The sequence below is a fragment of the Danio aesculapii genome, chromosome 6 (assembly GCF_903798145.1).
Source record: "Danio aesculapii chromosome 6, fDanAes4.1, whole genome shotgun sequence".
Classification (NCBI taxonomy): domain Eukaryota; kingdom Metazoa; phylum Chordata; class Actinopteri; order Cypriniformes; family Danionidae; genus Danio; species Danio aesculapii.
Genome location: NC_079440.1, coordinates 22542888 through 22549440, shown reverse-complemented (window position 1 = coordinate 22549440; position 6553 = coordinate 22542888).

The following is a 6553-nucleotide window of genomic DNA, read 5'->3' as shown; positions in this document are numbered from 1 at the left end:
GATCCAAGACCAACGACGAGATGATCCCAAGGTTTCCATATCCTGGACCAGGCCGTATCCTGAGCAGCTACTGTGGTGGTCATGGAGGAGTGGAGAACATGAGACTGAATCCTGTGACGCTACAGAGACAGACGAGTCTTCGCTGAGGCCAGCTTCCAGCCTCCGCCACTGAGACTACAGCTCTGCAAAAGACGTTTGGCCAGCGGAGAAATTAAAATGGTCGTGCCCAACTGAGCCTGGTTTCTCTCAAGGTTTTTTTTTCTTCACTTTCGCCATTTAGTGAAGTTATTTTATTTTTTTCCTCTTCGCTGTCGCCACTAGCTTGCATGGTTCGGGATCTATAGAGCTGCGCATCGTTGGATTTGCTCTTCAGTATTTGGACTCTCAGTAGTGATTATTAAACCACACTGAACTGAGCTAAACTGAACTGAACTTAAACACTACAAACTGAACTACACTGTTCCTATTTACTATGACCTTTTATGTGAAGCTGCTTTGACACAATCTACATTGTATAAGCGCTATACAAATAAAGGTGAATTGAATTGAATTGAATCATAAAGTACACACTGTTAGCCATTAGCAAAACAAAATCTCATATAATCCAAATCTCATAAAGTTCGTTCAACTTCTCACTAGATAATAAACTGAGCTGCACAGGCATATCTAATAAATCAATCTCTTAATAAAGAGAAAACTAGAACACAGCAATTGCAAGCAAATAAACACAAATGAACAGGCCGGCCGACACAAGTGAGGAGACTGGCTGTGAGCCAAGCGCTCCTCAAGAACAGCGCAAGCGCACGGCTTTTATATGGTGCGGACCCGGTTCTGATTGGCGTGCCGATGGTGATTGACAGCTCCTTTGACCAATGGTTGCACACCTAAAAACAGCACAGGACACACAGCAGAAAAGAGAGAGAAGAGCACGCAAAACAGAAAACAAACAAAACATACATGAAACGTAACAACAGTGTGAAGACAACTGATCGCGATGTGGGTTTGGTTGCTGAGATAAGGTATTCTGAGAGATTCACACAAACGACAGACCAAAGCCATACAATTATAAGCCTGTGGACACACCAGCAGACAGAACAGCAGTGAGAGGAGAGTAATTGAGCTGTATTGTGTGGAGAACAGAGCAGGTTCTCAATGAGAGACCAGTGTTAGCTTACAGACAGATTTGTAAGTTAACGATATCATATCTTACAATAGCAAAGCTACTATTGATCATCTATTAGAATTAATACTTACCAGTAACAGAAACTAATGTGCATTTAACAGAGTTATGCTACATTGACCATATTTTTAAATTGGAGATAAGTGAATACAAAACACAAATAACACAGAACATCTGAAATAATGCAGAAACATGTAAACAAGGTACTTGAAAATCTTTTTATTACACAAAAGGTTTTCAGAGCTTTTGTATTAAAATACAAATACCATCAAATATTAAAGCAATTTTAAAAAGTTTTAAATGTCTTTTTGTCAGTTTTTTTTCAGTGGGTATAAGATGATCCGTATTGGATCGCATTTTGGCAAAAATCCATAAAAAATAAAAGTAGAGTTGTTACTGTATGAAATATTTACAAAGACTTGATCAACAGATCTGATCTGCATTCATGCTTAAATAAACTTCAACCCTAATTCAAGATCAAATTCTAATGCAACTCAAGTTCAAGTTTTATTTATATATCACAAAATCATAAGCACTGTTAATGCCCAGCATTTTTACTCTTTATATATGCATAAGTATCTGTGTGAGTGTGTGTATGATTAGGTAACAAACATAATACTGAAAGAAAAACATATCATCTGACCCATTTAAAAGTAAACCTTTTTAAAATTATTTTTCAGTAAGTGGGCCAACATTTATGTGGATGCCACACTATCATGTCTTTAATGTGTGCTAAATTGTGAATGCTGTGTAAAAAGATGCCGACAGCTTCATCCTTGTAAACCTGCTGGAAGGATCTTGAAAGGAGAGCAAATGTAGTGGACAGTTCTGCATTCTTGTCGAGCCTGTGATGACCTCCAGTAATCCACCGTCAGACACGCAGTGAGGGCTGATGCATATATGCTGGGAAAATAATGCAAAAGTTTAAATCATGTTTATTAATAATGTATATTTTAAAATTCACCATGTGATTTTTAATACAACATAATACAGAAAACAACCACATTTGCAGACCCCTGGATAGTGAACTCCAAACCATCTCACAAATATACAGTAGACTGTACCCCATTACAAGTCGAGCATGTGTAAACAAACTTCAATTTTGCAAATGTTATTTGTTTTTCTTCTACAAGATGAATATTCCTTTGTGAATAAAAAGTGCCTTTCCTCATTGACAGGACAGAATACTTTTTACTCTTCCTCAAGTGGTTTCAAACTTTACTGACTTTATTCTGTTGATCACAAAAGAAGATAATTTGAAGAAAGCTAAAAATCTGTAACCACTGACTTCTATAGTAGGAAAAACAGATATTTGGAAGTCAATGGTTACACATTTCCAATATTTAAAAAAAAGGAAATGAAAGATAGTGTCTGAGTTTACCTGCCTGCATTATATAAAATATTCTAGTAATTATTTGCCCTTCTAGTTTTTGTTATCAAATAATACCATGTATAATTAATTCACGATAGGGGTCATAATAATTTATCCGATGAACGAGGTGAAGGTCTGAGGTTACATTGAGGTAAAGTTGGTTTTATATTCACACATTCTGACTTTTTCCCTAATAATATAATTTCAGAAAAGTATTCTTTGCTAATTCCTAATAATAACATCATATTAGCAGCCAATGACTATCAAAGTACAATATTGTTCAATCTCAGTTTAATAGTGCTAATGTTGTTTTAAGTCATATTTACATGTGATTTCAGTCATTATATTCAAAGTACTGTAATGGTTGTACACTATAGAGTATTTACGGTAATGGGGCAGGCTAGGTGAAATACGGTAAGTGGGGTAATGCCTGTAATCGTGTATTAAAATAGGATGTGCTGTCGGAGATATCTGCAGCAGGTGTTGCTGGGTGTTGCTAATGCTGGGTAACAGCTATCATAGCTGTGTCCAGGTATGTGATCAATGATTGCGATACATGTTTGCTACATGCTGTGTATTTGTATTTGTGTTTTGTACAAGTATTGTAAGGATTGTCTTTGAGGTTTAAAAGGTCTGTGATGGATGTTGTATTTTAAGTTTTATGCTTTGATCTTGATGGTAGTGTAATAAGGGTATCTTTTTTGGCTCTGTTTCAGGAGTGGTTTATGGCACTGTTTTGAATTACTATTTTAAAGACAATCGAGCATTGCATATTTGCACATTATCTGAGACTGGGGTATGCCCCAAATTAGCTTGAAAATATTGCACGTTTGCACCTGATATGAAAACCTAATTGTGATTATTCTGCTCACCTGCTACCAAAGTGTTTTTGTGAAATAAATAAAGGTGGAGGTCCTTTTTCTTTATTTTCTTTCTAACTAGGGGTAACAGTTTGGCGTCACGAACAGTTCTTATCTATTTATGACTGTTTATTTATTTATATATTTTTCTGAGTTTTTGGTTTCATTGGTAGCAGGATGGTGCAAAGTAGTGTTCAAAACAGTGACATAAGCCGAAGAGTTGAAGATTGTGGATTGAGACAAAGAAGGTCAGCAAGACAGCGGATATAAGAGCTGTAATTCATTCTGAACGATGGAGCATGAGCTGGCGGCACTGCAGGAAAGGTTGGACTGGGAAAAAGCTGCATTCGATGAACTGAAACAACAGAATGAAACTTTGACTGTTCAGTTAAAGCAAGCAACAACTCCGGGTGTTATGGAGTCTTCACAATCTTCCTTGGGTGCAGGTATAACCACGTCATGCAGAGGTTAAGGGGTGGGCATGCTGACGTGGCTCAGTTTGACCGAGAGCCGCTAGTGCCCCGGAGCAGAAGAGGGAAGAACGGAGAGAAGGTCAGTATTTCCACAAGTGGTGGAAACGCAGAACAGCGGGATCAAACACTCACCTAGAAGGGCAGGTATTTGTCTCCCGGCCGTCTGATGACAGCGTAGCAGGGTGGCTTTGGAGATACAAGTCTGCCTTCTTTGGCCTGCTTGGACCTTACCTCGTGTACCACGATGCGGCGCCGTATGCCGCGAATGAGAGCTCAAAGCTCCCTGCGAACCAGCACCAGGGTGGTACTGAGGCCGGCGGGGTTTCGGAGAGATAATCCAGGAATTGCACCATATTTTTCAGGTAGTGCTGCCTCGTGGGCTCGAGCATGCCCGTTTGGCCTAGCAGGGCAGAACAGGCTCGGATGCGCGTCGGTTGGTTGAGGAAGGACAAGGTTTCTGGGTCCGCGTGGTCTTTCACCATGAAGCCTAGGAAGGCCTTGACACTCGCCAGTTTGGAGGCGATGTTATTCCGCAGACGGGCGGTGGGCTTGCTCGCCAATTGGAAACCCTCAAACTCTTCCAAAAGCAAGTCTGCAGAACGGGGGCGAAAGTCAAAAGTCAGCCTAGACGACACCACCAGCCTGTGGTGCGGGTACTTTGTTGGAACGTAGGCTTACACACACCCGGAGGCCGTCCAGAGATCTCATGTCGCCTCTCGTGCGGGGGCGGGGTCGGGGGATGGTGCCGGTGGGGCAGGACACGAGCTTGCCCGGCTGCTCTTCCTCCCCTCTTCCCCCCTCGATAGCGGCGGGTGAATTCGAGCTGGGTGGACCTCACCTTGTCCACCTGCTTGCGGAGCTCTGAGAGCTGGGCCTGTATGCGCTCCGTTGCGAGCCTGCAGCGGGGGTCGGCGCAGGGACGCTCGGCTTCCGGGCCGTCTGGTTCCCGTTTCTCTTCGGAAGACCCCTTTTCCCACACAAAGGGATGGGCAATGAGCCCCGTCGTACACGCATCGTTTTGGGCAGCTTGTACTGCAGCTTTTTGCATAAGCCTTTTATAGTTCCCTTCTCTGCCCCCACAAAGGGATGGCATGTGCCCCGTCGAACACGCAGTTTTGGGCAGCTTGGACTGCGTCACCCCGCAGGGGCTTTTTGCATAAGCCTTTTATAGCTCCCTTCTCCGCTCCCACAAAGGGATGGCATGTGTCCCGCCGAACACGCAGTTTTGGGCAGCTTAGATTGCGTCAGCCATGGCTTTTTGCATAAGCCTTTTATTTTTCCCTTCCCTGCCACCACAAAGGGATGGCATGTGCCTCGCCGAACACGCACAGTTTTGGGCAGCCTGGACTCAGCCATGGCCATGGCTTTTTCCCACTTTCAAAGCAGTGTCGAAGAACCCCATCAAACACACACCTTTTCCGGGGCGCACTGCATGATAAACCACAACCATCAAAAAGGAAGGGCCAGACCATAAGCCTGGACACCATTAATTCCACCTTGTTACACCTCGGCAGACTACTAGCGGGCACCCTCCACCTCCACCAGCCACCCCCACACACCTTCGGGGGAGAGGGGTAGGGGGCAGGTGGGGCAGGGGAGACCACCAAGGGCCGGCAAGGATAAACCCGAAGGGGTGGGTGGGCTTGCAGACAGGCGGGAGACGCAGCACTGGTCACGCACACACAGGGGCTGGAGCCAGCGCCAGGCTATATTCCACATGGGCCCTGGGCTCGACTCACCACGCTGGAGACTCTACCAAGCTCACCTACCACCCCCAGCCCTTTGTCCAGGGCGAGGAGGGACTGACAATCTGCAGGGGGGGGACAAAGCACAGGGGGTCTGGCGGGCGGGCTGGCGGGCAGAGCGCCGGACATGCTTTTGGTCAAAACCAGACGGGCCATTTGAGTTTTTTTCTCCCACAGATATAGGCGGGAAAGTGGGGGGTTGTGTGCGGAGGGACACCCCCCCACGCCTCACAGCACGCCCAAGGCAGGGAGGAACCAACCACACCCATAGAGGCCGACCCACCAATGTTGGGGCGGGTGCCGGGTGGGGGCCTAACCCATGGGGCGTCAAAACAAGCTCCTATCGATCAGCGTACTTGGTCCAGGCGCGAAACGGTCAAAACCTAAGTCCACTTTTTCCAAAGTCGCCAAACCGTCCACATTTCTACGCCTTCCCTGAATTCTTGATATGAGGTCAGAGACAATCAGCGCCAAACACGCACCTCCAGGCGCGGGACGTCCCGAAAAAGGGGTCTCCCGTCGGGCATGGCTTGGCGGGCTGGGGCCTGGGTCTCACCAAGTACCCCGGTGAGCGTCGCCAAGCCCTCGCCACCGGCCGTTCCGGAGACCAACCATCTTCCTCATGGCCCCAAATGGACTTTGGTTTCAAAAGCTCGCTGGAAAGACCCAACCATCATCCCAAATGCTGATGCTGACACCCAGGGCCACCGCTCCCACCCCCTGTCCCCCAGGGCCCACACCCTGTCTGGGGGCAGGGGCCCACGTTAGAGGGGCTGGAGCCCCTGACTCCCAAGGCCACCACTGACACCCCCTTTCCCCCAGGGCACACACCCTGTCCGGGGGCAAGGGCCCACACCCTGTCCGGGGGCAGGTGCCCACGTTACAGGGGCTGGAGCCCCTGACTCCCAAGGCCACCACTGACA